Source organism: Scleropages formosus, chromosome 8 (assembly GCF_900964775.1).
Source record: "Scleropages formosus chromosome 8, fSclFor1.1, whole genome shotgun sequence".
In the NCBI taxonomy this organism is placed as follows: domain Eukaryota; kingdom Metazoa; phylum Chordata; class Actinopteri; order Osteoglossiformes; family Osteoglossidae; genus Scleropages; species Scleropages formosus.
Genome location: NC_041813.1, coordinates 27,967,053 through 27,994,734, shown reverse-complemented (window position 1 = coordinate 27,994,734; position 27,682 = coordinate 27,967,053). Strand labels below are relative to the sequence as shown.

Sequence of the window (27,682 nt, the reverse complement as noted above, 5' to 3'; positions counted from 1 at the left end):
GTTATGGCCTACAAATGCATCGACAGAACTGCTCCCAGCTATCTACAGCACTTCATCATTCAGTACACCCCAACCAGACCGCTACGCTCTTTCACACCTGCCCGCATGGTGGTCCCGCGCACGAAAGGTACTGGCTCCGTAGTGGTGGAACGACCTCCCCCCTCTCAGAACTGCTGAATCTCTGTCCGCATTTAAAAATGGTCTTAAAACTCGCCTCTTCCGGACTCGCTTCACCCATCATCTCTTAAGTTCACGTAAGGTATAAATGGTCATCATGATGCTCGGATCAATTCTTTACAGAGTCACTCCTGCAATGTAACGTAAATGTTTATGTGTGTCTCCAAAAAAAAAAAAAAAAAAAAATACTACGAGGAAGACGATCAGGAATTATCGATATTCTAGTAACGTTTTATGCAGCTCCTTGTGTAATGAACGTCGGTCCATATGGTGAAGGAAACTAACTGTACTTAAGAGTCACATGTCTCCTAATGCAATGCACAAATTGTACTTTCTCTGAGATGTGTGTCGCTTTGGAGAAAAGCGTCTGCTAAATGAATAAATGTAAATGTATTCATTTGTAGAGTCTATGGCGAGGAGCTGAAATTCCACACCAGGGACGGTAAGAGAGGATGAGAACATTTTAATGCTTCAGTGGAGGCGATGGCTCCACTCAGTCAGGAGCAAATAAGGAAAGAGGTGTCCAGGAAAGGGATTCCTCCACCTAAAATCCCTCTGACAAATCAGCTGCTACATGATCTTAGAAAAACTTCTACTAGGTGGTTACATGAGACTGCGGGCAAGAGAGGGAAGAGGGAAACAGAAAAAGACACTCAATTCGGGCATCGGGCGGCTTAGCGCTTAACCAGCCTTTAAAAGAACAAGGAACAGGTAAAACATCTATCCCCTGGAGAAAGACCTGACCGTAAACTGCCTTGGTAGCTATCCAGGAGCATAAATGGAAATGTACCTGGGTGCATTTCAATAATGCTGAAGATGCTATGTAAGCTGCCATATTCAGCCATCCAGTGATGGCGGGCAAAGGTCCAACAATGTACCCAGAACTTTCTTTTCACATCACATTCCCTCATGTTTATTAACCCCTCATCACCTCAGTTCACGAGTGTTCAGCAGCTCATTGGTGACACCTGGGATTCGACGTTGCCAAAATGTGGCTCAGTGTGGGGTACAGGAGTGTGACTTGCGCCCTTGAGATCCACGGCCGTGGACCCTAAACGTGATCTGGGCAGGATGAGGCTTAGCGGGGAGTGCTCGGCCCCAGAAGAACAGTGCTCGGTTGTAAAGGAAAAAGGGACCTTTTGTTACAGAGCTTTCCTACTGCGAGGTATTATAATAAAACCCTCCCGACAGGTGAGCAAGGGGATATAGAAAGCAGGCTTTTTGCAGCAGATAAAGAACAGTGGAGGTGCTCCGAAAGCTGATACTCAAATCCCCAGCAACATCATCAAAGCTCAGACATGTGGACAAACTGCCAACTACACGGAAAGGGTGTTAGGAGCTCTATAAGCGCTACAACAGAAAGTGCTTTCTCCTCCGCAATGTTCAATCTAGAACCAGCACTAAAGATACACAACGCGGTCAAAGTGTCCCCCGGACCGGCAGTCACAGCCCAAAAGGCTCTCAAAGGAATTATCCCCTCGTCCACCCAATCCAAAGAACTCACTCCTCAAATTTCACTGAGTGCTTATCAAGTGTGCCTAATACTGGGTATAAGACATGTCTTTATGCCTCCTGTTCAGTTGGGAAGTCCTGCCACCGTCCGCAGTCCATCGGCCAGCTGTACACTCCTGCCTATCTGTTTTACGGTCTGGGTTTGGATCTCCTCTCCTTTTACTGTGCCCAGCACCATCTCGAACCTTTAACGATGGAGTAAAGGAGGGAAAGAGGACTTACCAACTTACCTTCCAACAGATGGAACTCATAAAAGTAGACAATACCAACCAAATGCCACCTACATTGTGTCTGATCAGAGCTGTTAAAAAATTAGTGTTGCATTGTACGTGTTTTTTTTTAAAACTTAAATTTGTCCTTTTTACCGATAGACAATTTATTACACCAAAATAACTTACAACACGATAACACATTGTAACTCTGTCTCTAGTTATTGGTATAAACACTACTTACCGTACCACTTAAAGCCCTTCCTTTGAATGGAACTAGACCAAAAAGTCGAGAAACTGTACAACACAGCAATGCCAATACAACTGGACCGTCACGTCGATATCCAAAGCAACCGTACATAGCGAGATGATTAACCGGTAGCCAATTCTCTAAGAAAGCTGCTCTCCTAGAAGCCATGAAGACAAAGAGGTGCGCAAAGCGGTGCCTTTCAAGGTGCCTCAACACGATGAGTCAAGTCTGACGAGATACACGGGTTCGTTCGTGCTTTCCGAGTTGGTCTGGGATCCAGGTCATTGAACGTTGGACCTTCTCGCAATCAGAGAAATGGCGAAGTTAGTCTAGACATCAGGCCCATTCGACTGGAAGGGACTGGCACAACTTACACGTCCAGCTCAGGGATGCTGAGCCACTTCCAACACAGGGGCAGAGCAGTCAAAACATCCACTCGTGAATGACATTACAAGAAGCACTTCAGAAAAAAAAGGAACGAGGCTATAACTATAATTACAATCACTTTACCAGGATTTACCACAGAACACAAAGTGGTACCTACTGGTCCATCAGCTGACTTAAGGCTGCCTCTGTAGTTTCTTTACAGCTCTCCAGTTCTCAAGAGGACCCATAAGTGCATCATCGCTGACATTCAGGTCATCATTTAGTGCAGTTCATGCACAATACATATATGGTGAGCTGCAGTGTACACTGTTTTGCAAAGATTTTTACCCATCATGTTTGGTTTGAAAAAGGGCTGCAAGTGGAAAAAAGCTTTTGTTTGGATGCGAAACTCCAAGTGTTAGGATGCTGGAAGCTGGTAAGCGTCAAGTTGACGCGGGTGCTGCTTTAAACTTGGCAACGGCCACGATAATAACAATTACAAAAAAAGCAGACAAGATAAGAGCTTCTACAAGTAGAACGTCGAAGTCGTCAGCACATTAAAGTTCACTGCTGTGCGACGATCTGTACTTTCACCTAATAAAACATGTTATAATGATCACGTTTATAGTTGTTGCATTTAACACTCCGCATTCTAGTAATATATCCTAATCACTAATCAGGGCATTACTGCAGAGCACTATTTCACCATGAAGTAAACTAGCCTCAGCCTGCATCCTTGGAAACCATCAACACCTGTGGGTTGAATCCTGGATAGATTTAGTTCTGTCTCTGGGCTCCCATTTCAGTAAACATCTAGACTACACGCACGCACACACACGTTCCATACAGGGTTGCAGGGAACTGGAGCCTAACCCAGCAACACAGGGCATAAGGCTGGTGGGGGAGGGGACACACCCAGGACAGGACGCCAGTCCATCGCAAGGCACCCCAAGCGGGACTCGAACCCCAGATCTACCGAAGAGCAGGACCCAGTCCAACCCACTGCGCCACCACACCCCCCTATCCAAAGACTAATTTTTTTAAATTATTATTTATTTATTTAATAAATATACATTAAAAATGAAAAGCAAAAATGTGTCATTATTACTTTATTTTTACACAAGTACATCACAGGGCAACTCCCCACCCCCCCCATCTCACACGTACACCACAAGCAATTTAGAGTCACCGGTTCAACTGAGAAACACTGCCAGATGTGGGAGGAAACAGGAGCAGTCAGAACATGCAAACTATACAGAGACTGTGCCAGACTGAAACCCAGAGGACAGAACCTGAGAGGCAGTAGTGCAACCTGCTGTGCCGCCATCCAGTTTGCTTTCTAGCTTTTACCTGGTTCATTATTTTAAACTGTACTCCAGCACAGCTACAGGGTTCTTTGAGTCAGTGTGAACCCCCGATGCAAAGAAAATGTCATTTCTAAAAATTCTCTTCGGAGGAGATAAAGAATTAATTGTGGATTTCAGAAGCTCCACTTTCACCATAAAAATAAATGTTAGTGTTACTCCATTTCCCATAATAATACCGTCCACCGGTGCCCAAGGGTAATGTCAAAGATGTGTCTATCTCGTGCGTATTTGTCAAACAGTTTGCCCCTGCATAATCATTTCTATATTCAGCAAATTTGGTTAGCATCACATAAAAAGAAAAAAGCCCACAAGAAGATTTAAAAGAGACAGGAAAAGTGTATGCTATATGCAGACACACTCAGAGCACATAAATGGAAAAGGCTGTTGGCAGGGAGAAGCAGAAAAATCATGCATGGACATTTTTAAACAGAGAAACATCCAGAACCACCTGCAGCAAAAAGAAAAAAAAAAAAAAAAAAAAAAACCTAAAAGGAAGGTAAATTTGGATACTGACTGCTTTATGAAGACAAATAGTTGAAAATGAGCTTCTGGAGGGAGTGTTAGGCTAATAAAGATTTTATTTCACCTCTTCAGACATTAAATTATCGGGCTACCGCTTGAAATGAATAAACACCATTACAAGTACAATGTTGAGTCAGGCAGCCAAATATGACAGATCGCTGTAAAAAATTCTTAGTAATATACTGGGAAACGGGCCTTCAAGAGGAAAGGCAGCCTCGTCTGAGTAAAAACCCTCTTGGGTTCAAACTTTCCGAGCAAACCACTGGCCACGGAGGCTACACATTCGTACCTCAACCCATAAACATCATCGGGACCGGAATCTGTTCCTCATTTGTTTCATTCACGACACGAAAGGAACTCACTGCAGATGTCTTTCAATTTATCCTCTGATTGAGTTCTGAAAAAACCTCCAACAGCTGTAAGAAATAAAAATTGTTTTTACATTTTTTTTCATTAACGCTGAACCTCATTAGAGTCGAAACATATATAAAAGGCGCAAATTAAAAATACTTCAACGAAATCCTGCTCAGCTCGGATCGCTGAAAAATTCGTCCCGTAAACGTGCCACGCTGGTCATGCCATCGATCGCCAACGCTTAGAAACACCAGCAACAAGCTATAAGGGATGCTGAAGTTTGTTGGATGAAGGTGGTTATGTTCTACTCTGCTTGAGCGCATCCTACTGGCGGCTTCTTTCGTTCCGCAAACAAACAAACTCCAGGACAGGAAAAAGTGAAGGAAATGCAATTAACATTAATTCTGTTCTGCGTTCTGTCAATATATTCATTCACACAAACACATTGTCCCATTTACTCTAATACACAAAGTCAAAACAACTCACTCACATGGTCATACACTCCGCGGTTTCACATACACCTTTGTCCATCCAAAAACAATATTTAGTTTAAAAGAATTAGGGCTTAAATCTCCACTGGCCCTGTTTAGTGCTGAGGTTCAGAACTGATTTATGAGGCCTTCATCCTTAATGCAAAACATCAGGCATATGAAGCAAGCTCCCAGTCTCAACTCCACCGTGAGCCAATGTAGAACAGGAAAAGGAGTAAAAGAGCAAAGGTATCAATTTCTATCCCGCAGCTGCTCAGCATCACATCGAAACTGCGTCTTGTGCCACCGGTGGGACCACTTACGATTATGGTCAATGATCAGCGAGCAGATCCTGGGGAAAAGAAGAAAAAAAAAAAAAAAAAAAGGGGGAGAGAGAGTGAACCCTACTTATCCGACAGCTGCGCTGTGGCAAAAAAGCTCTTACGTTTAATCCCGACGACTCGGGTACACTTGCAGAGTGACCTACCTGGGGCTAAGAAACGAGATTTATAGACTCAGGAACTCCTGCATGTTCTCCTGGTCCATGCAGATTACTGACACCACCAGTAGGAAGAAACTACAGCTACTCCCTGTCTGAGCAGTGACCTTCAGTCATCCTCGGTGGAAGGAAGCAATTCTTTACCGCGCTGGCAGGGGAATGTGGATGGCTGGGGTCAATGGGCTGTCAAGTGGAAACACCCCACGTGAAGGTTGCTGTTTCAAGTCATGGTGAGGGACCCTGCTGTAGGTCCCTTGAGCAGGAGCCGGGGGGGGAACAGCTGCATACATGTGTAAAACTGTAAGCTCTTTGGCACGAAAGCGCTGGCAATGCCATTATCACGACGGGAGTCATCAGGGGGAAGGGTGGAAGACACACCGAGGGAACACGATGTTGTCGGCACACTGTCCTTGGCGGAGGCATCTGCACCAACAATCATTCGGGTTCCGTCTTCCGCGCCTGTGAACTCCCACGCTCGCACACTTTACCGGTTAAAGCTCAGACCACAGTGCGGCAGTCCGAGAAGGGAGGAGAGGAACATCTGGAGCTGAATGGGACCAGCTGCTCAACGGCGGAGCCACACGGGAGCCAAAACACTGGCTCATGTTGCTGCCAGACGGACGCGTTTGCGCGCAGGTTGCTGTTCGTTTGCTGCTGGATGAAAAGTACGATCCACCAATTGAAGCGTATCTCTAATGTCTAAGAGAATGTATATTAGCTTTGAATATCAAGAAATTAAAAAGGGGAAAAAAAACACAAATTGTGAGTCTAATTAATCCATTTCGCTAAAGTAAAGCGACAAACCCTGTGACCTGCCGGTATCAGGTGCTGCTACATTTTAAAGAGCCGAAAACACGTTTCCGCTGTCGAACGCAAGTGACGGGCTAATTTCCTTGTCGAAACACACACGCAATATTTGATCTTGTTAAAATTTATCACCAGGCAGGGTGCGCACTTGCTCGGTAAGGAATTACCCCTTTTCATTACAAACTGTGAATTAATTGACAGGGAATATAAGACATGGGATCTATCAACATCAGGTGCGCAACAAACCATAAAAATAAGACATACAAATAAATGTTTCACAGTGTACAAATGCCAGCTTTTTAAAATGGATGCATCGGAAACTCGGGCACAAACACACGCACCTAAACCGACACTTTTTTTTCTTTTTTTAAAATAACAGGGAACACCTGAGCACCGGAGAAGCATCAAGAGGCCGATGTGGATTTAAAGGGCCAATATTATTTTCATCGTCCGACCAAACTGGCGCTCGGTCGTTCTCGAACCCCCTGCAGAGATGAAAACAGCAGATTCTGTCATTGTGTAGTGCTCTTTAGGGACTGCAGATGTCTATTTGCACAAAATGATGAGAGGAGCCCGGCTGAGTGCTTCCAATTATAAGTGGATGTATTCCAAAATCAAATCAAGTCAAAGTGAACGGCGATAGAGTGGAAATTCCTAACACGGGGGGGTTGCAAAACAAGTACCGAGGTCGCTCAGATGAATGCTCGGCTAACGCGTTTATACAAAATAGTCATTTTACTCATTCGCATAGCTGAAAATCACACAGCCGAAACAGATCTGGTTAAACACCGTTCGCAGGGGCAGAGCGCTCCTGGGTCTAAGGCGAACGACCTTATTTACTAAATTCAAAGTTAATTGAAATTTTTAGTTACATGCAGCTGGGAATTTTACTGGGACAATCTGGGCTAAGTGCTCTCCTCTACGGTACGTGCAGCGGGATTTGAACCGGCACCATTCCCTACCCGCTACGTTAAAGAGATGCGGACGTGCTTGCGCTGCAGAACCGAAGCTTTGGGCGTGCTGCAAATGTGCGGGCAGAATGCAGTGTAGCGTTTGGCTGTTCCGTCTTGCAATCGCAGGGTCGGGTTCGAATCCTCACTCCTGAACCGATGAACAAGGAGCTTGCTCTGCACCGCACCAGCAAAAACACACCCAGCAGTATAAAAGCATAAATGATTTGAGGTAGCTTAGCGTACAAACAGTGTGAGCTTTTCCTGCTAAATGAACAAATAATAAAATTGGATATGAGCTTGGGGTGGTGCAGTGGGTTGGGCCACGGTCCTGTTCTCCAGTGGGTCTGGGGTTCGAGTCCTGCTTGGGGTGCCTTGTGATGGACTGGCGTCCCGTCCTGGGTGTGTCCCCTCCCCCTCCGGCCTTACGCCCTGTGTTGCCGGGTTAGGCTCCGTGACCCCGTATGGGACAAGTGGTTCTGAAAATTGTGTGTGTGTGTGTGTGTGAGATATGAGCTCACCGAAGGGATCCTAGTCTAACAAATTAGTGAGACGCCCTTGTGCTGAAGAGCCAGTACCTAGACAGTGTACAAGAATAAGTATGGAACCTGCCTAACCGCTCACCCCCTGTAGATCATATTGGAGAACATCTGCTTACAGTTTTGGATAATATTATTGTGCACACCTACAGGAGTGTGCTAGAGAAAGTTCCTGCAATGTATTCCCCCAAAACATCTGTGTTGCAGCCTGACACCGCACGGACAATCCTGCACTAGTCTAATACTGCTTGAGTCACGTCTGGATTACTTTTTTAAAAAAACGCCTCCTCGACTGTCTCTTCAAACATCCAAGAGGTGTGGGGATGGAGGCTGGTTGGAGGTCGGATGGAGAGAGAAGAGGGTTATTTACAGCCGTCTCCACGTTCACGGGATAATATTCAATCTCACAGCAACCCTTTCGTGGACGAGCAGGAGGAATAATCTATGTTCAATCAATATTCAATCGGCGATCGAACAGGTTCGCTTGGCTAGCAGCCGCAGATATGGAAGTCTACTCGAAAGTATGGCGAGTTGACCCCCCGGTGCTGTTTTTATGTGCATCTCCCTGAGAAGAGCAGCACTGACAGACTGGAATGCTGGGAATGTGCTGGCTTGACGTCCCGCTTGGCACTGGTGGGAACACATGCCGTTTACACCAGAACTCTGACTTTACCCTGGACTGCCTGTTCAAAAAAGAGCAGCGGCAGACAAGGCAGAATCAGACATCTGCAGGGTTCGAAGATGCTTCCCCGCCAAACCCGTTTCCAACTGCCACGGTTCTGGTCCGGGTTGGGCCTCACGCTCCCTGCCGGACTCTGAAGGAAGCAGCGAGCGCATGGCGCTCCCTGGATCTCTCTTAATGACTTCCACAGACGTGTCGCTCCCCAACTTAGGAGGTAGCGTCCTGCCACGCAAACAGCGAGGATCCTCCAGACGTGGGGACAGAAGAGCGTGTTACAGGGGCCCGCATCCCTTCAAACAGCCATCACTCATGGGGAAAACGGTCAACCAGCGGATGGAGGCCTCTTAACCGTAGCCCCGGTGTCACAGGGTATGTCTTTCAAATCTTCCTTGTCCAGCAACTTGAGACATCATAAACAGCTCTGAATGCTGGTGATTGCATCATCCCGGACAGACGACACTACACAACCACCCCTACAAACACCAAGTTCAGGTGAAGACCTTTCTTCATAGTTTCACTTTTGCATGAGGGCTGCCACTAGGTCTTCTGCCGCTTTTGTTTAATTTGCCTTCATTTGGACTCGTGTCATTACACACTTCCTTCTCAAGAGCCAACTAAAGTGGCTGCAGCGTTTTGATCCCGAACGCAGAGGAAGCTGCTAATATCATTACTCCGTCATCAAAGAGGCACACTGGGGGGAAGAGAACTAAAGCAGCAGCTCCCGTTGATGTCATGGACGGGCAGGCTTGGCAGAGAGGGGTCAACGGCGGCGGATCTGTTACACACTTTTAAGAGCTCCGATGAGATGTTAGGGCAGTAGGCTCATTTGAGAGCTCCACCTTCTTCTGTCGCACACACACGCGTCCCAAAAGCCGGGTGGGTGGGAGTGGAGAGGTGACTGAATGAAGAATTACCGGGCCGAATTACCGGCCGGAGCCATCTAACCGAGAAAACAGCAGGGATAATCTGCAAATCCTCGACAGACTTCACTACTGTACTCGCTGTGTGCTACCTCCGGTGACTTTCCAATCTCAATCCGCAGCACGTGACGGTGGTGGCGGCGGCGAGGGGGGCAGCAGAATTCCTGGAAGGCTTTGTCACCCAAAAAGCCTCATTAGAGACACGCTGTTTAGTTTTGTGAAGTCGTTCTGCCTCCACTGCCAAGAACGGGCTTCAGGAGCCGTGCAACGGCTGGACGATGGAACAGGGGCTCAATAACAAACGCAGGCCCCGCACGACCCCCCGTACATTTTCCGAAGGGTAATTGTCAGTCACTGTGGGAGGGTCTGATATCAGCAGGTTACTTAAAAACAAAATACAGACTTGCAGTCCTGCTTGCATTTCATTCGCAGCTCCAAAGTCACGTTCCCTGATGAGTAGGAAAAAAAAGGCTAGCAATACAGATGTTTCCCAGTTTATTTATAATCTCGGGTACAGCGCTAATAAATTAAAATACTCTGCAAGACCTTAGAGCATGACCTTACTTAGAGCATGATTATAAAAGAAAACATTCATTTAGCTGATGTTTGTTTTTTTTTTTTTCCCAGTAATCTTCTCAATTATTGCAAATGCTCTAGAAATTGGTCTATTCTCATTCCCTTTGATTATCCACCAGTTATCACCAATGGATACGAGTCTGAGCAGCAATTCATTTAGCAGCGCATAAAGATGCAGAAAAAGACAGTTTTTCTCTTTTTTTCGGCAAACGTAAGGAAAACATTCATAGAGTCATGTTGACAACCAAAGGATGAATTTTATTTTGGACACATCATCACTCGTCTCATCAGACCGGACCCCAGTTGCCTGGTGGTAAATATGATTCAGTGTGACAAGGAGACAAGAAGTAATGGCTCTAAGCAAGAACAAGGACGCACGCGCACACACGCGCACACACACACACACAGCTATCTATCTGTGGCTTCAAACTAACCCCTTCAAGACTCCTCGCATAAATTTTCAATCTCCTTTCAGTTGACTGGTTCATTTCCACTTGGTGGCACTAGTACCCGAGAAACACTGCAACCGAACTAGATGTTGGGTGTGCTCGTACCCCTTTGCTCAGGTCAAGTGCCCTTCTCTTTTCCGTCACCCATCTCCTTGAGCAACTGCTGGTAGCAGCTCCATAATGGACAGCTGACAGAAGCCGACAGATACCGTGACGGGCATCGATCAAAAAGACACTTTAAGGCCACGACTCGAGTGACCAACCATTCTGTTCATCTCATAACCAAAAAGACACCCATTTGTGGCTACACAGAGCCATTGCAAACGGCGATCACAGCGAAGGGTTAAAACCTCCTGCATAAAGGTACTCTCAGAGAATCAATTCAGCTCATCGCGCTGCCTGGGACCAAGGAAACCGTCAAACGATTTTGGAAACAAATTGAGCAAAGACCCAACTTCACCGTACCAACAGGAGCGCACCACCTTAACTGCAGTAATAAGTGGATTCTGCGTATCCTGCCGTAATTCTTGGAAGCAGTTTCGTTTAAAAGCACGTCCGCAACGGCACCAATACATACCACAGCAGTAGCAAAACTGTCGTGAACGAAAGCATCTGTGTCTCATATAACAAACTGATGAAAGCAAGGAACACATGGCTGTAACGAGTACAAGCAGAAGCACAATCTCACAACCTATAAATACAATAAACCCTGACAAATCACTGTAAGTGAAACCGAACAACACTAATGAACGAATGTGTGACCCTTGTGAAGAAGAGGACTGACAGTTCCAGAACGTTCCAGCTAGCAGCACCATCAGGTGTCTCACATGGACAAATCCACCATGTTTTAGCGGGAGGCTCCGAAGACCAACTAGCCCCACCTCATCTCCAAGGAGATGTGTCCAGAACTGCAGCAAACCATGGAAACGCGCTACTTAACAACCACAAAACCACCCTCGTGCAGCAGCTCATCTTCACGTCGTGGCGGAAAACGTGTCATTTCACACACGTGTAGGAAAAGGACTCTTTATTTGTGCGTCTGTACCATCGCCTGCTCCTCCATGTGAACACCAGGTCACCTGTGGACCCAGAAAACAAGCATAATGTCACCTTTTCATTTACCACAAGACCCATTCTGGAGAACTGGGGTCAAGCTCGCTTCTGGAAACGCGCACAGACACACGGAGGCACTGAGAAACAAAAGGTAGCGTCTGCTTTGTGCAATCACAAATGCAGTATTTTCAGCAAGGAGCAACCAGTGTTTCCTCAGTAGGCACTACGAAAAAGCTCATGCAGAACAGGGTTGTATTACAGAGAAATGAATAAGGATCGAAGGGGGTGCGGTGGCGCAGTGGGTTGGACCGCAGTCCTGCTCTCCGGTGGGTCTGGGGTTTGAGTCCCGCTTGGGGTGCCTTGTGACGGACTGGCGTCCCGTCCTGGGTATGTCCCCTCCCCCTCCGGCCTTACGCCCTGTGTTGCCGGGTAGGCTCCGGTTCCCCGTGACCCCGTATGGGACAAGCGGTTCTGAAAATGTGTGTGTGTGTGTGTGTGTGTGTGTGTGTGAATAAGGATCGAATACAGTCTTTCCTGAGTTTGGGCATCAACATGTGAGCCAGAGGAAGGTCATTCCAAAGGTCCGTGATAATAAACGCATGATCGAAGAAGAAATCCCATGTGATGTCCGATCTGTCCACAATTCAAAAAACACCACGATAATTAGATCTCATACAGATCCGGGAAAAGTTCCAATGCTGGGAGCCAAACTTTTTAAAAACTTACCTTAGTCAGGAAGTATAACCCCTCAACCTAAATGTGCAAGTATAAAGTCTAAACGATGTTTGCAAAAATGAACTTATAACCCTAAACCGCACCAGGAAAGTGAGGCCCTAACGCCTACGCGCCGATTTAGAACTTTTCGCTGCGACTCCAAACAAGTTCGTTGTGGATCGCAACCGCTGTGACTGCTTTTCATTCATCAGTTTGCTGACACTTCCCTACCTTCACCTCCACCTCCAAATGCTGGTCTACACCAAAACGTACGTTTAGAATTCTTCTCCGATCAACTGAAAAGAAGCAGGGCATTATTTTTGAGGCTTCCGAACTAGTACTGAGCAAATAAGAGCCACTGCTCCCATGAACCCCAACCGAACCCCATGGCTGAGCTGAATGAGAGGCACACTGGCCTTACTGCAAAGGCATCCAGCACGCAAGCGACTAGGCAGGGAGTGCACGTCGACATCGCTACAGCACTGGCCTCTTGACAATGATGCCAAACCAGTTATTTCCTGTGCAAAGCTGAAAAAAGACAGAAAACAACATGCTCAGTATCAACCACTTCCACAAGAAAAACAAAGGGTTTGAAGCTTTAAGCGCATAATAAAGTCTTTGCCGTTTCTAAAATTGTGGGTTTTGTCCATGTGATGAATTTTGGAAGGTCCTGCACATAGTCTCACTTCTAGGAGTCAAATTATTTTCCAGTCTCCGTTTATGTTTTGCCAGTGTTTTCCAACACCTCTAGGCGACTGAAGGGTTTGCTGCTTGGGTCAGAAAAGTCCCTTCATTTCAAAAGGACCTTTTGAAGCGCGAGCTGAACGTCTAAATGGGTCTTCTTAGGCTCAAGTGAGTGCCGGACTGGCGATGCTGACCGAGTGTCAACCCTCACATGGCTCATGCCATGAGGTGTACAGCTCTGGGGAGCAATGGCTTGTTTGACCATCTCCCCACTGTGCCTCAAAAAAATAACAAAAAAGGGATGAGAAGAAAAACAATTAGAAAGATATCTTCACTGATGATCCAAGTAATCCGTCTCTTAACCCTCTCCCATGATCAGTTGGTCTCATACATGCAGTCCCACAGAAAACCAAGGCCTCAGGTCAACCCTTCTCTCCAGCTGGCAAGATTGAGATATGTGCCACTTCCACTATTCCTGGCTTACGTTTGTTATATTTTGTTTCTCGTGAGGAAGAAAGTCACTCGAGACCGAATTTATTCTAGTTTAGCAGCGCCACAAACTAGCACCATTCTTAGCAGTCTTCTTGGGTACAACAGGGAGACAACATAACATTACTGAGGCTGTCAAAGGATCCGGTTAAGGGTTACTTGGCACAGATCAGGGACCATCTCACCACTTTCAACCCTCATATTTATCAAAACAGTTCCACAAGCTTCCCCTTTAATTCTGAGGTCTATTCATACGAGGCAAACAACCATGTTTCAGATGGCTATACAAGATATACAGAAACAATGAAATTGTGACCCTCGGTGGCCATGCATGCCTGTTTGTGGGTGCTGGCCTTGTAGGACCACTTAAGATCCAGTGTTTTCTGGTAAACAAAGTAACACCGAAAGGCAGAATGCACAAAATAATGCCAGTGACGGAGGTTTTTGCAGTACGTCGCTCACATTTTCTCCGGGACCTTTAACTGCAGCAAAATCGATTTTAGAATGCCAAAAACACTATTCCCACAATATGACTAAATGACATATGGGTTACTGAAGAATGAGATCTGGATTGGAAGAGACTGGAATGAGATAACAGATGTGAAGGAAACAAACATTAGTGCACAAAGAAATGGGAAGACGGCGTATAAGGAGGACAGAAATTATATGAAGTTAAAGGGAGATCAATGACAGAGACAGAGGAAGGTCAAAGGTGACACACATGCTTGTTGAGGTGATTAGGGAAGTGAAACTGACAACAGCTGCACTATTTTCTATTTAAGACATTGTTTTTATTAACAAATTTTTAGCCATTTACAGCCACTTGTGGTTCTTAAGCAAGCTATATCAAGGATGTTCATCAAGGGTGCTGAAGAATGACCCTTCACTGGACTCAAAAAGGGAACCTTGGAGCTATCTTCAGTCATTGTCCTTAGCCACTATGTGACCTGCTACCCTGACTGAAGGCCACCACTGAGCTGGAGGGGGAAAGAGGAGCACACTCTTAGTCCGGATAAAGAAAATACAAAGAATACAGCGAACATCGCAAGAGGAACGAGGGACACCAAATTTCCAGACCCACCTTTTTTCTTGGACCTACATGCGTGGCGACAGTTGTTGAGGAAAGGGGGCCACAGGGCTTCAAACAAAGGAACGGGTCTTCAAACGGAATAGGTGTTTTCAGCACGGAGCCCGCCTCCCTGGGAATCGGAGATCAGAGGAACACGGGGGAGGCGACAAGATCCGAGGCTACAAGATCCAGCCATGCCTATGCTCAATGCTTAACAGAGTTGATCTCGCAGCAGAACATGGAGGCTGGGGGATGTGTGGAGGTGGTATGAACAGGTACCAGAACCATCTGGGAGCCAAATTCCACTCTCCACTTCAAAAAGAACACTGCCATGTAGAGGCACTTAATATCTGTAGGTGAGGAGAGGGACAAGTTATTATTAATAATAATAATAATAATAATAATAAAACAGGATCTACAGTTCAGATGTAGGCTTGGAAACCCGCCAGAGATTTGGAACAGCAACCGGTATGCTGGGATGCAGCTGAGGTTCTTCAGCAAGCTTCACTTGAAGCCTCACACCTCCATATGATTCGTTTTTAATGAGTAGCTCTCCCAGGGAGAGGTCTTGCAGTTAACACACAATAAACCTGCTTAGGCTACAGACTATCACACTGAAGACATAGTTGTACAAACAGTTCCTGCAAACACTAAGTAGAACCACCTGGTTTGAGAGTAAGATAAACTAAATATGTTGTTCCAGGGCTTTCTGATTATAATAACATCCTATTATCTTAAATGTAGTACAGAGACTGAGAGCAGCGAGGTACGGGACAGTTCCAAAACAAAGCTTTTTTCAAACATCTCCGTAAAAAAAAAAAAAAAAAAACCATACCATAGATTATACAGTATGACTGTCAAACTAAGCAAGCTTCTTGGAATCTATCGGCTCAAGCGGCGACTTCAACGTGCGACTAACATTTGCTCTCCTTTTGCCAAAGTTCAGTTTCAAGAAGGACATCCATATGAAGGGACCAAAAGAAAAGAAAAAAAAAAAAAAAAGACATACCAGCTCTGTCACCTAGGTTAAAAATTCAATGACATCTGCCTTTTGCAAACAGTTTTTTTTTTTTTTTTTACTTCATTTCCATTCAGAGTATTAAGAAAGCAATCACGCCCAGAATAAAAATACACTCTTCTCCTGAAGAAATATTCCCAGTTAGCATTGACGAAAGCTGGTGAAGATGCTATAAACAACTGCGGGAGGAAAACGTTCAAAGCCAGCCTGAATTACATATCCACTCGAAGATTCAAGACTCTTCTTAAAATGAGGCCAAGATCCCACAGAGAAGGAAGTGAAGCAGGCCCCTCCCTTTCATCCCACATAGACCTCTGACCATGGCACCCAACTGTACTTACTGTACTGAAACATATGTGACAGCATAGATGGAGCTTTGCAGGGGGGAAAAGGTCAACTCAGATAAAAGCATTCGCACAGCGGGAAAAGTCCAGCACTTGGATCAGCAAAAACAGCTTGCCGCACAGGCTGGATGTTGTGCAATATTGGTGCGGCACATTTGGTTCCCAGTTAACCTTGGCTGTTATGGCAGCGGTCCAAATCGGTGGGTCCGCCAGGCTGTACTTTTGACGGCTGCCTTTCATGCGCTGCTGACAAGGGATGCTGAGAAGACGGCTGGGAATTAAAGAGACCGAGGGTTGGGAATGGTCTGCTAGGTGACGCTAAGCCATATGAGGATCCTTTAGGTTAAGTCATCAGAAACACTCAACACAAGGGAACGGGACACGGGTATACACTGACATTTTAAGAGTATTTTGGAGTTAAAACCCTAATTCGGTCATGTAAGAAGAAAAGCCATGTGCTGCAGGATAAAGGCTATAAAGAATAAAGAAGAACATTGGGGGTTTGTACAGATCTCTGTGATCAACTCAGTCATTTTTAATTAAGTACAGGCAAAGTGTACATTGACAAGGGCGTCTAGGAGCTCTGTCTATGAAGGGTAGCAACACCAGAACACAGGATGCTGAACAGAACGCAAGATGATGGTGTTTGACTGATATTGTCTCTAGAAAAATCACGCGCTGAACACTTTTCATCCATACATCCGTCGATCCATTTTCAACCACAATTCAGGGACATCGTGGACCTGAGCCTATCCTGGGAAAAAAGGGGAGGGAGGTAGGGACCCCATCTCAGGGCAATCACACACACACACACACACACACACACACAAAGGACAATTCGAAGTCACAAGTCCAGCTGACAGATGTCTTTGGAAGCGTGGGAGAAAGCCCACACGAACATGAGGAGAAGATGCACAGTCCACAGAGAGATAGCAGGACTTTAAACCAGATCCAAACCCAAAGCCTAAGAGCTGTAGGGCACAAATGGCACTCTTTGTGCCACCATGGCTTCCTAAATGAACCCAAATACCAAATTTTACTGTGCATTTGTACTTTACCAATTCATATATTCTGTCAAGATTAAAAATAAGATGCAAAAACAAACTTCCTTGAAAAACGAACTTCTGCTTAGTTACACGAATTTGCGACAGGCACTAACCCCCAACACTAGACCTAGATGGCGTTAGATTTCAGATGTGTCTGTTCTCAAAAGGCACCGAAATTCTTGGATACAATTTATTCGCAAGTTACGTGTCACGTGTGCTCTTCACGTTGTTATTACTAACATACTCATGCTTCTAGAGTTCAAAAACTTCAAACAGACAATGCTTGGAAAAAAAGCTGCATTATGCTGGAAACATCGATATAGCACAAAATATTTAATAACATCATAAAAATACAACTGAGGACTGCTGCCAATCTTCTACATAAATCTATTAACACAGCTACACCAAAAATAGTCGACGAACATGTACTCCAGCATCATGTTCTGTTCCAGAAAGTTTTTTTTTTTTTTTTTTAAATAAAAAAAAAAAAAAATGCAAAGTCCATGTGCTTCAATGCCACAATTAGGAGGCCAAGAAATAGACTTACTTTAAGTCGACACAGAAACGCTCACGAGACGAAGCAGTTTTTACGGTTATTCACAGAAGAGATTTTTTGGTTTTCTTTTTTTTTTGCATAGGAACATTCTGCTTGTTGCAAAGGCAGATTTCTCTGTTCAAGAATATGCCGGCCGGACACAAACATCAGCCTTTGCTGTTTTGCAGCAGAAGGAACCCACGGTCGCACAAAGAGCCTGTGTTCTCTTCGAAGACGGTACTAACATCCTTGCAAAGAACGACGTTAATGAAATGTCACATTTGACCCATCAGACAGATCAGCAAGAAACAGAGATTTATTAAACAAAATTAATTTAAGATTTTTAATGCCATATTATTTCAAGCGGTCACTGGAAAAACACGCTGTCCAATCTTAAATGTTGTCTCTTCCATAGGGACTTTGTGAGATCGCACTGGGAAAGCATCCTTTTAGCATCTGCCTCTTGATGTGCGGACACAATAACCTTGCCAATTTTCAACCCTGTGGCAAAGACCCCCCCCCCCCCCCCCCACGCTTCCACCAACAAGTTCTGGAGGCATGCTGCTGCCGCTTGATGCGCCCAGACCTCAAGTTAATGTGCAGTTTGTTATAGCAACAACTGCAACAAACGGCAGAAAACAAATTATTTATCATAACCAGCCTCCTATTTATCTTTTTGAGATATAACTTTGCATTTTTATGTAATCAGGCTACTTGTACGCAACAAAACGGGCTACTGCTACTCATACGTGGCTCTGAAAAAGCAAAGTAAGCACAGCATGTGAACACTGGAAATCGCAGCCTGTGATTAATTTCTGGCAACTGGTTTATCAATGAAGACGGCAGATGCAATGCGATAACTGCGTAAAGTGTCATCGAAGGCTTTATACAGCTAATAAAACGAATTCGGATCAGAGGCGCGTTTGGGGAAAAATTGCAAACCCAACTGCGAGACGATACGAAACGCTCGTTCTACTTCTCTCTCGAATGCACGCGGTCAACCTTGACTGTGTCCTTCCCCAAATCAGAGAAGCGTCGAGAGGGATCAACCGCAAATAAGGAAAATGCCGGAACTACATGGAAGTACCAGAAGGTAAACAATCCATCTCATCTGTCTTCTGGCCCAAGGAGGCTACGCTGAAAGCAGAGATGGGTTCCGTACACTGGATCTGTTCTATCTTGGTGCGATGAGCCCTCGTTCGTTGAAAGCGAGGAGACGACGAGTGAAGACTTGTTTCAGAACTTCAGGATGGCTGTGCTGCAAACACAGCTGGCAGCGTTCAAGGGTTACATGGTTACACAGTGTGTGTCGCATACAAGAAACCCGACCTGAACGCCTGAACTTCTATGCTCAAATAACAAACACGCAGGAGGAGAAAAGAGAAAATGCAGCGGGTCCTCTTGGCGTACAGAGAGATTCTGCAGAATCGTAGACCGTAAACAACGTCCCCTTGCCAAGTTGTGCTGAGTGGAAAAACAGAAATTGAAGTTGTAAAGCTGATCAACAAAACACTTGGACTGACGCGATAGGACGTCTCAACTTTACAGAACGTACTTAAGATGTCCTAATAAAATATCTGCGGCCAAAGGCTCGTCGGATCTGATTCTTTGGCACGTCACCAGAGTGCAGAATTTATTATGTGCCGGTCTGATACACGTTCATAAAGTCTAATTCAACAGCAAGTACATATTATAAAAGAAAAAAAATGTATCTGAAACCTGTAAGAATTCTTTGTAAACAGTGGATGAAAGCACTTCAATCCCCCCCACTGACTGCAAAATAAAAACTGATACGTAGCTATCAGTTAACTCTGTTACTAGATCAGATTATACATAGTCAATTTATGAAGATTAATTTATAGATGAAAAGAATACCCCCAAGCAGAAGCATTTCAACGCCTTATTGTATAAACATCTCACACTTGGAGCAGCGATCTATGGAAAGTGATGATATCATTAATAGGGCGTGCGAACGTGTCGGTGCCAGCCAAGCCAAGTTCGCCCCAAGCAGTTTATCCAAATAATTTCCACTTGGAGCCATTCTGTCAGAATACAGCAAGATGATACACGAAGCAAACTGGAGATACTCGCTGCGAATGCGCGAGTGTGGGAAGCGGCAGACCTGTGGGAGACAACTTGAGCGGGTTCAAAAGTCCACGCCTCACGGAGCTGTCGAGAAGTTTTTGGGTTTCATGCTAATCACCTGGCAGGTAAACGAGGTAGGAACAGGTGGGAATTCTCTTTGAACCGCATCTTCACGCTACCCTTCAGCAGCACTGTCTGCATCCTCACATTAGAAACAATGTTTTGATCGACGCAGGAAATCTCCGCAAGACGTTGAGCACGGATGGCCAACCTCAGACCCGCAAGGCCCCAACCGGACAGCCTTTCAAGGAAAAAGAGGGGGGAAAAAACAACCTTGCCCTGACATATACTGATAAACTGCAAGGACAAGGGTTTTAACCTGTTCAGGAGGCAAACGACAAACAAAGCACGTCCTTGGCCGAAAAAATTCCCAGCTACAGGTGCACAAGTGTCAACAAAGTCAAGTTGCATTTACGAGGCACGCGCTGCTCAACCCTGTAAGAGACACAAACACAGCATCAAATTCAGGTCAGATAAGGAGTCCATAAAAAGTCCATAAAGTGTGCCAGCCCAGCCCTGGCAGCACTCGAGTGCCAGACACAGTGTTCTGAAAGCCACCGCAGGGCACTGTGCTTCTTGTGCTGTCCCTCTCAGCACAGTAACTTCCGTTACACAACCTACAGCTACCGGGGGCAGCTGGAAACACAGTGGTTAGGGCTGCTGCCTTTGGACCCAAAGGCTCGAATCCCACGCCCTAGAATCGCTCCAGTGAAACGTTGACAAGGACGTCAACGCTCATGGATAAGCAGAAATGAGGGTGCCTCAAAGAGCTGTGCGTCTCCCCTTGACTTTCCAGACACCGCGGTCCTTCCAAAGCAGCGAAAGCCCTGACCCCTGCTCCTCCCGCACCTCACCGCGGCCTGCGTGCGGAGCGTCGGCGCTCCCCCGGCACTCGGCACCGCGGCCCTTGGAGAAACCGGAGAAGGACACTTCAAAGGTAGCACGGAGCCTCACAGCAGCAACTGATCGGGACGCACAGCGAGTCTCTTCCCGCCGCCTCCTAACACGTCCCCAAAGACATCAGTTCAGCCATCGCAAGTGTCAGAGCAGTTCCACGCTATTTAAAAATAAATTAAACAAACAGCTTTGTGTGGGGATTTGACTCACTTCCCACGGAGGGCTCTCGCTGCCGGCCATCTGCATGGATGAAAGGGGTTCGACAAAAGGACGGTTTATCTTTCTTCTTACAAGGGGTCGCAGGAATTCGAACACACGCAGCACGAGACGGCTTCCTAGCCCGTGGCACGAGTCCAAGAAAGAATGGCTGCCTTCATTAAAACCAGAGTGCCTCGTAAGTCACAACATCATCATCCCGTTCTTGCGTCCCGTCATCTTCTCGAGGCCGGCGCTGTGCGGTATGGAGTAAATCAGCAGACCAAACGAGGCGCCTAGAAGCGCCACACAGCACCCCGTCTAAAAATGGAACATTTTGCAGTACGTTGCTAAATCTGCCCGGGGTTTAAACCTTCAAAAAATAACAAAGGATAATTCTTCTCAGTGGCTCTCTGGTTTTATAAAGTCCGTGAATGTTAAGCTCGGTAAGTGACCGTACTTCGAGAACGTGCACCTGTATCTCTGCCCCGAGCCGTACCTTGCTTCGGCGAAAATGAAATAATTCTATACGTAAACATAATATTCACTCATCGTGCTCACCCGGTTGATGTGGTGGTTTCATTTATTTACAACCAAGTGACAAATTAAACAATGGAGGAGACCAACGTGATGCGCAACAGAGAGCTTTACACGAGATTCGGTGCGGCCGTCAGCTTCTTCGGGGCCGCCGCCTTGGCCTCAAGGGGCCCAAACTGGCGCTCGCGGCGATTGCGCGGAAACGCAAAAAAAACAACATTTCAGCCTGAAGCCAAAACACGGAATGTGAGGCGAGCTGTAGGAAATGTCACGCGAGTTCCAGGAACAGCAGGCACGTGGATGTCATTGACGAAAATCACATTACTGCGAGGGGGCGCCCGCTTCCACGGGGGAGCCGTCAAAAGCGAACGCGGCTTAATCCGCAGCGACTGTCCATTTGAACCTGGGCGGGACTCGCTGGGTTCACAGAGATGTAGGTCAGCGGCGTTCCGGTCGCACACAAACAGGCCTTTAACGCCCGCCGTCGCCTCCTCCTCGGAGCCCCCGCTTCGCAACATTTTCCTGCCGCATTTCTCGGCTTTATTTAGTGCGTGACGCAACAGCCAAAGCCTTTCGCAAAAACAGGCCTGCAGTACTTTGAGGCTTTAAGATCTACTATAACCCATAATCTATATTCATAAGGGTCAAATATGTGTCTTGGAAGCATTCTTGGACAACGTATTTCAACAAATCTGCACCCGTCTTTGAGCGTTAAGCCGAGAGCAAGCGGATGGGTATAAAATCTACCAGTTTCCTGCTAGAGCACTTAAGCTCGATAGCGACCTAAAAGGGAGAAATTAATGTATTCCTAATGCATAATATAAATTATCACCGTTGCAATAACCGTCCTTTGTGGATGAGTAGGTGATGAGGGAAAGGTATTCGTCTTAAGAGAAGAAAAATGCGGGCAAACCTCATTTAATACAAAGATTACAAATTACAAACAATTTACAAAGGTGATATTCAGCTCATTCTGGATTTAACAGCTGATAAATGAAAAACAGAAATGCTCTGTGGGAGGACTACAGCTCAAATTAAATGCTTTGACCATGTTACTGCTTTTTAAAATTAAATATAGGCAAGGGTGTATACATTAAATACAGTATCAGTTATCCTGTGTATTTTATATCTGAAAAGTATATTTTGATGTGTTCACCATCTCCCAAATATCAAAGCAACACAATATATGAGCACTGATTGTGAAATTAATAAACGTCATATGCCTTCAAAAATGGAAACTGATGGTTTTCAGACAATTCAATCTATTGTGGCTGTAAACTTTGCAAACTTTTGTCAAACCTGTAATGCCATAAAAACAAAAAAATTGTAAAAAAAAAAAAAATAAATAATAATAATAATACAGAAAGTAGCTGAATTTTAGTGAAAGAGGAAACAGGCAACACTGCTTCAAAGAAAGGACAGATTTTATCTGTCAGCCATGGAAAATGCGAAATCCTGTGCAATCGATTTGACGTAAAATACACGGAAAAATTATAATCTCGAATGTCACTTGGCACAGAAAAAAACCACTAACGAGAAAAAAGGGGGGGGAAAAAACAACTTAAGCACTGGCAGGAAAGGTACAAGATGCGCATTCACTACGACGCACTTAGTATCTTTTAAGATGACCTGACTACTGGTTAATGATAAAGACTAATAAACATTACTGGCTGTTAGTAAACACTAAAAAGGTGGCAAGCGGGCAAAAAATAATCTGTTGCAAGGATCCTGCTGTATCCTTGAGCAGAATACGCCATCTAAATTTCTTCATTAATGTCATATATTATACATTACAGATGGCGAACAACATGCAATAACAAAAAGTTGCAAAATAATTGCCAAGCGACTGAAACATCGATTTCAAGGGTCTGTAGTGCTTTGGTATTTCCTCCCTGTTGTGCAGCTCATCTACAGCAAAGCAATTTTGTGAGAGAGTTTTTATGCAACCACAACACAGCAGTAACGCCGCAGGATGAGACGCAGTAGGAATACCTCGGTTTTAGAGGTCAGCAGAGAGTTTGTACTCCATTTACCTCGACGGTCAGAACAGAGACGAGACCTTTCTGGTTTAGTGTGTCAGATTTCGTAAGGCTTTCCAGCATCGCGACCGGTCGCTGAATGAATGTAACGCCACTGCTTACGGTTATCGGGCTCTCCGGTCACTAAAAAGGAAAGGTCAAAAACAGGGGAAAAAATAATGTACACAGTCCTGCCCTGAGCCCACCTCCCAGTCCCAGCTAGACGGCTCGGTCCTCTGACATCACCACGCAGGCGATGCAGCGGACATGTTATATAACTGAACTCCTTTTTTTTTTTTTTTTTTAAATCCAGCGCAGGATATTGTGCCGAGCTGCTGGGAAGTCCTGAGAGAGGCCCCTGTCAAACACAGAGGAATCGATAAGCCGAGCCGCAGCTCCGAGATCGCACACGCTAAGCGGGAGGACGTGAGGTGGTTGCTCCCGCAGGACCGGTAAAACGAAAGAAAAAGAGAGGAATTAAGGGTGCAAATCATAGCAGAGACAAATAAAACTCAGCAACAGTCATTCATTCATTAGCACATGTGCAGCAGGAGTTAATAAACAGCCCTTGGAATATCAGCGCAGTCCATCTGGTCTGCTCTGAAAAGTCCGCAGAAAACAGTGTGTCGTCATGGATGCCGTACACATGAGGATGGCATGACGTCATCAGGGCACCAACGATCAAACAGAGCACCGTCTCCAAGGAACTGGGTGGTTATTTAGAAATAATAATAATAATTTTAAAAAAGGGGACTGCAGTGTGGCAATTCAGAAGAGTAACCTGCTGAAAGGATCAGTTTCAGGGGTGAGTGAATTAACTTGTTTCGTTTTACCAGCTACCAACTACCGCATCTCCACCGATGGAGTAGTTCTCCTTTTCCCAGAAAAAACATAATTCAATACTGTTTGTGGGAGCAACAAACCCAGGCTTTAAAAAATGTATATATTAATACATGCATTAGAGAATTACAAAAAAATACTCCAGACTGTTTTCCTGTGATTTTTTTTATAAACGTGAAACTTAAGGCACTTAAACCCATATTGGTTTGAAAGAAAAAAAAAAAAAAAAAGTGAATTGCTCATTTATGTGAAAAGACCCATGAAAATCCTCAAAGAGAAACGACAATATAGTAAATTAGAGAACGTTTGCAGAAAAGCATTTATGTAATCGGTGACGGAAACTGCAGCTGATAAAGAAGTAAGCAGGTGTGAGGAAAGAAAACGTTTACGTTTTTGCTCATGTGTTTCTTCTAAGTGACTTGCAATAGTTTACTTCTTTGTATATGTGGGTAATTTTTTTTCTGGAGCAATCCAGGTAAATACCTTGCTCAAGGGTACTAGATCAGGCTACAACTCTAGCCACTGCGCCACCTGCTGTCCGGTATGGTAGCGATGTGATCAAGAGGAGCCAATTAAAACCCAACACATGTGGTTCAGATGCAGTCCAAATTCATTCTAAACCTTGGAGAAGTTGAATCCAAGTCTAAACCCCATCCAAACACAATCTAAACTGAGGTTAAAATCAGTAAAAACTCTGGATAAACCCAGTCTAAAACAAGATTAAATCTAGTCTAATCCCAGTCCACACTCAGTCCAAACTCTGAACAAACCGAGTCTAAAACAAGATTAAATCTAGTCTAATCCCAGTCCACACTCAATCCAAACTATGGACAAACTCAGTCCAAACCAAGATTAAATCCAGTCCAATCCCAGTCCACACTCAGTCCAAACCCAGTCTGAAACAAGATTAAATCTAGTCTAACCCAGTCCACACTCAGTCCAACCACAAACTCGATCCAAACCAAGACTAAATTTTGTCTAATCCCAATCCACACTCAATCCAAAATATGGACAAACTCAATCCAAACACAGTCCAAGCCAAGATTAAATTCAGTCCAAACTCTGGCCAAATCTAGTTCACGTTCCAGTCTAAAGTTGGTCCAAGACTTGGACGAATCCAGCGCAACTAAAGTCCAAGCCGTGGACAAATAGGAGCGCAAAGTCAGTCCAAAGTGCAGCGCAGCGCAGCGCACTGTCGTGTTGTGTCGTGTCGTGTCACGTTGCCGAGAGCAGCGCAGCGCAGCGTAGGTGTGCACATCTGTCACTGCTATTAGCCCGCTGCTACCCAGTGCAACCTGACCTACTTCGGACACGTTCAAACTTCGTAATGCCGCCGAGCGCGCGGGCGCGCGCGCGCTTCTCCTATTTATATCCGCAGCGAGGTCCGTGTGGAAGGGCGCTTACTTACCGCGGGCGGACGCTTCCCAGGTCTACGACGGAGGCCCGTAGTATCGCGTATTGCTTTTCCGAGAAACAGTGCAGGAGAAGTGAAAAGTCGGCTCCGCGCGAAGCGCCGCTGCCCCCAGCAGTAAATAATCCCGCGAGCTAGCGAGCTCCGCGAGCTCAGCTAGCTGCAACTGTACAACTTCCAACGCTCGCTCGCCCCAACTCGGCCGAACTGCACGCACGCACGCACGCACGTGCGTGTGCTTCGCGCGGTCGGCGCGTGCGGGCTTTCCGCGGGAAAAAGTTGCAGGTCGCGGGCTCTCTATTTGGGTTCCTTCTGTCCCGCGCACGTCCGTGGGCTCCGCGCGGCAGGAAAACGCATCAGACACACTTACGCGTGGCTCCGCCCTCCGTGTACAGTATGGTGGCGCGTGCGAGCGCCCTGTCTGCTGCTCCCTACAGGAGCGCCGCGGCAGCGTGCGTCGTGCGCGCGCCTCAGAAGCGGCGTACGACGCGAGCGGCGATTAATTTTCGTTGATTAAAAAATATGCAAAAGGTGGATTTGCGTGCCGAGACACCCCAGGTACTTTTGGGGTGCGCCGGTGTGTGTTTTTGAAGCAACGCGACGGAGCGGATCACGGCACTGTGGAGAGGGAGTGGAGGGGAAAAAAGCAAACAAACACACACACACACAAGTCCATAACTCGAACTCGAAGGGTTACAGTGCGTAAAGCAGCGGTGGTTACACACTCCTGTCTAAAATGATCCAAGACCGTGAGATAACTTTCCGCGGCCCGTTCAAATTTACCTCAGATCGAGCATCCACTTTTTTTTTCGACCTCTCTCGGTCCAACATACATCGATCAGGAAAGCTTCTGGCCATAAATGAAGTCCTATATTAAACTCGGACCCTGTGAACGAACAAGCAATACTGGTGTTTTTTTTTTTTTTTTTTTAAAAAAAAGAAAAAAGATCATAGTTTTTTGTTGTTAAATGAAAAATTACTGCATTTTTTTCATAAACGTGTTTAGTACTGTATGCTATTATTCAGGACAAGCGCAAGCTTAATGTAACATGTCCCATGAAGTTTCTGTGGTAAGCTGCTTATTTTTGGCTTTATATGCTGTGTCATGCCCCCGATCGGTGTAAGGACAGTTTGTGATGGGGACTAAAAATTGACGTAAAAAATAATCGATGGACCCGAACTGGGGAGGATATGCCTTTTGGGGGGACACAAGGCCCCATCGCCGCAAAAGCTGCGACTCCACTCCATGTGTCACGTCATAAGACTTTCTTGGCCCTTGCGCCGTGTGGACGAGCGCTGTCCTAAAAGGTTGGCCGCGTGGAATGGAACAAAAATTTGGAAAAATTCATGTTTAATATTTCCTGCCCTGCCCTAAACACTAATTCTTCTCAGAAATTCAGGACTCGGTCTTCTTCCCTGTCTTTCAGCCCAGCTGTAGCCTAAAGGTGCTGCCACACCCTCGAGTCACCGGAAGTTTTGAAGATAAATTTGATGGATTTTCCTATTTACTGTACCGTTTAAAATGCAAAATACGGCACTGGCGTCACGTGAACACGTTTACACTTTGCTCCTTGCAACCCTCCCGGGCGTTTCCGAAAAATCCAGAGATCACGCACGAGGGGTTTCCTTTGAAACGGAGCACTGTTTGTCTCCAACAAGTGGAATAATTGATAGTTTCAGTTACAATAACATGTCCTCTGGTTTTATTCCACCTTTATTTTGTTGACGCCTCGGCCCAAGACAACTTACTATAAAACTTCATAATTTACTAGAGCAGTTCAGGGTAAGAACCCAGATCAAGGTTATTGCAGCAGGAACGGGATTCGAACCGGGAACAGCTCTGCATACCATAGTACCTGTTGCTACGCGGAAAGTCGATTATTCACGTCATGATCTTCACCGGCATGTGAAATGCGAACGACTGTCTTCTTTCTGATCTCGACATACTGAAGAGGTTACGAGCCACTCATCGGCGACTTCTGTTAATTGTGTCGCTGCTCTGTTCATCGCTGGCTAATGTACAGTAATCCGAGAACGT

General features: G+C 45.7%; 1 protein-coding gene across 1 annotated transcript in view; it reads right to left on the bottom strand.

Annotated features, from left to right (window-relative positions):
* Positions 1-25,961, bottom strand: part of LOC108937154 (thyroid hormone receptor alpha) — a 48,714-nt gene extending 22,753 nt beyond the window's left edge. Inside the window, exon 1 of the mRNA XM_018756939.2 lies at positions 25,642-25,961. The gene's annotated coding sequence lies outside the window, so the exon portion shown is untranslated. The remainder of the gene's footprint in view (positions 1-25,641) is intronic.
* Between the last annotated feature and the right edge of the window lie 1,721 nt (positions 25,962-27,682).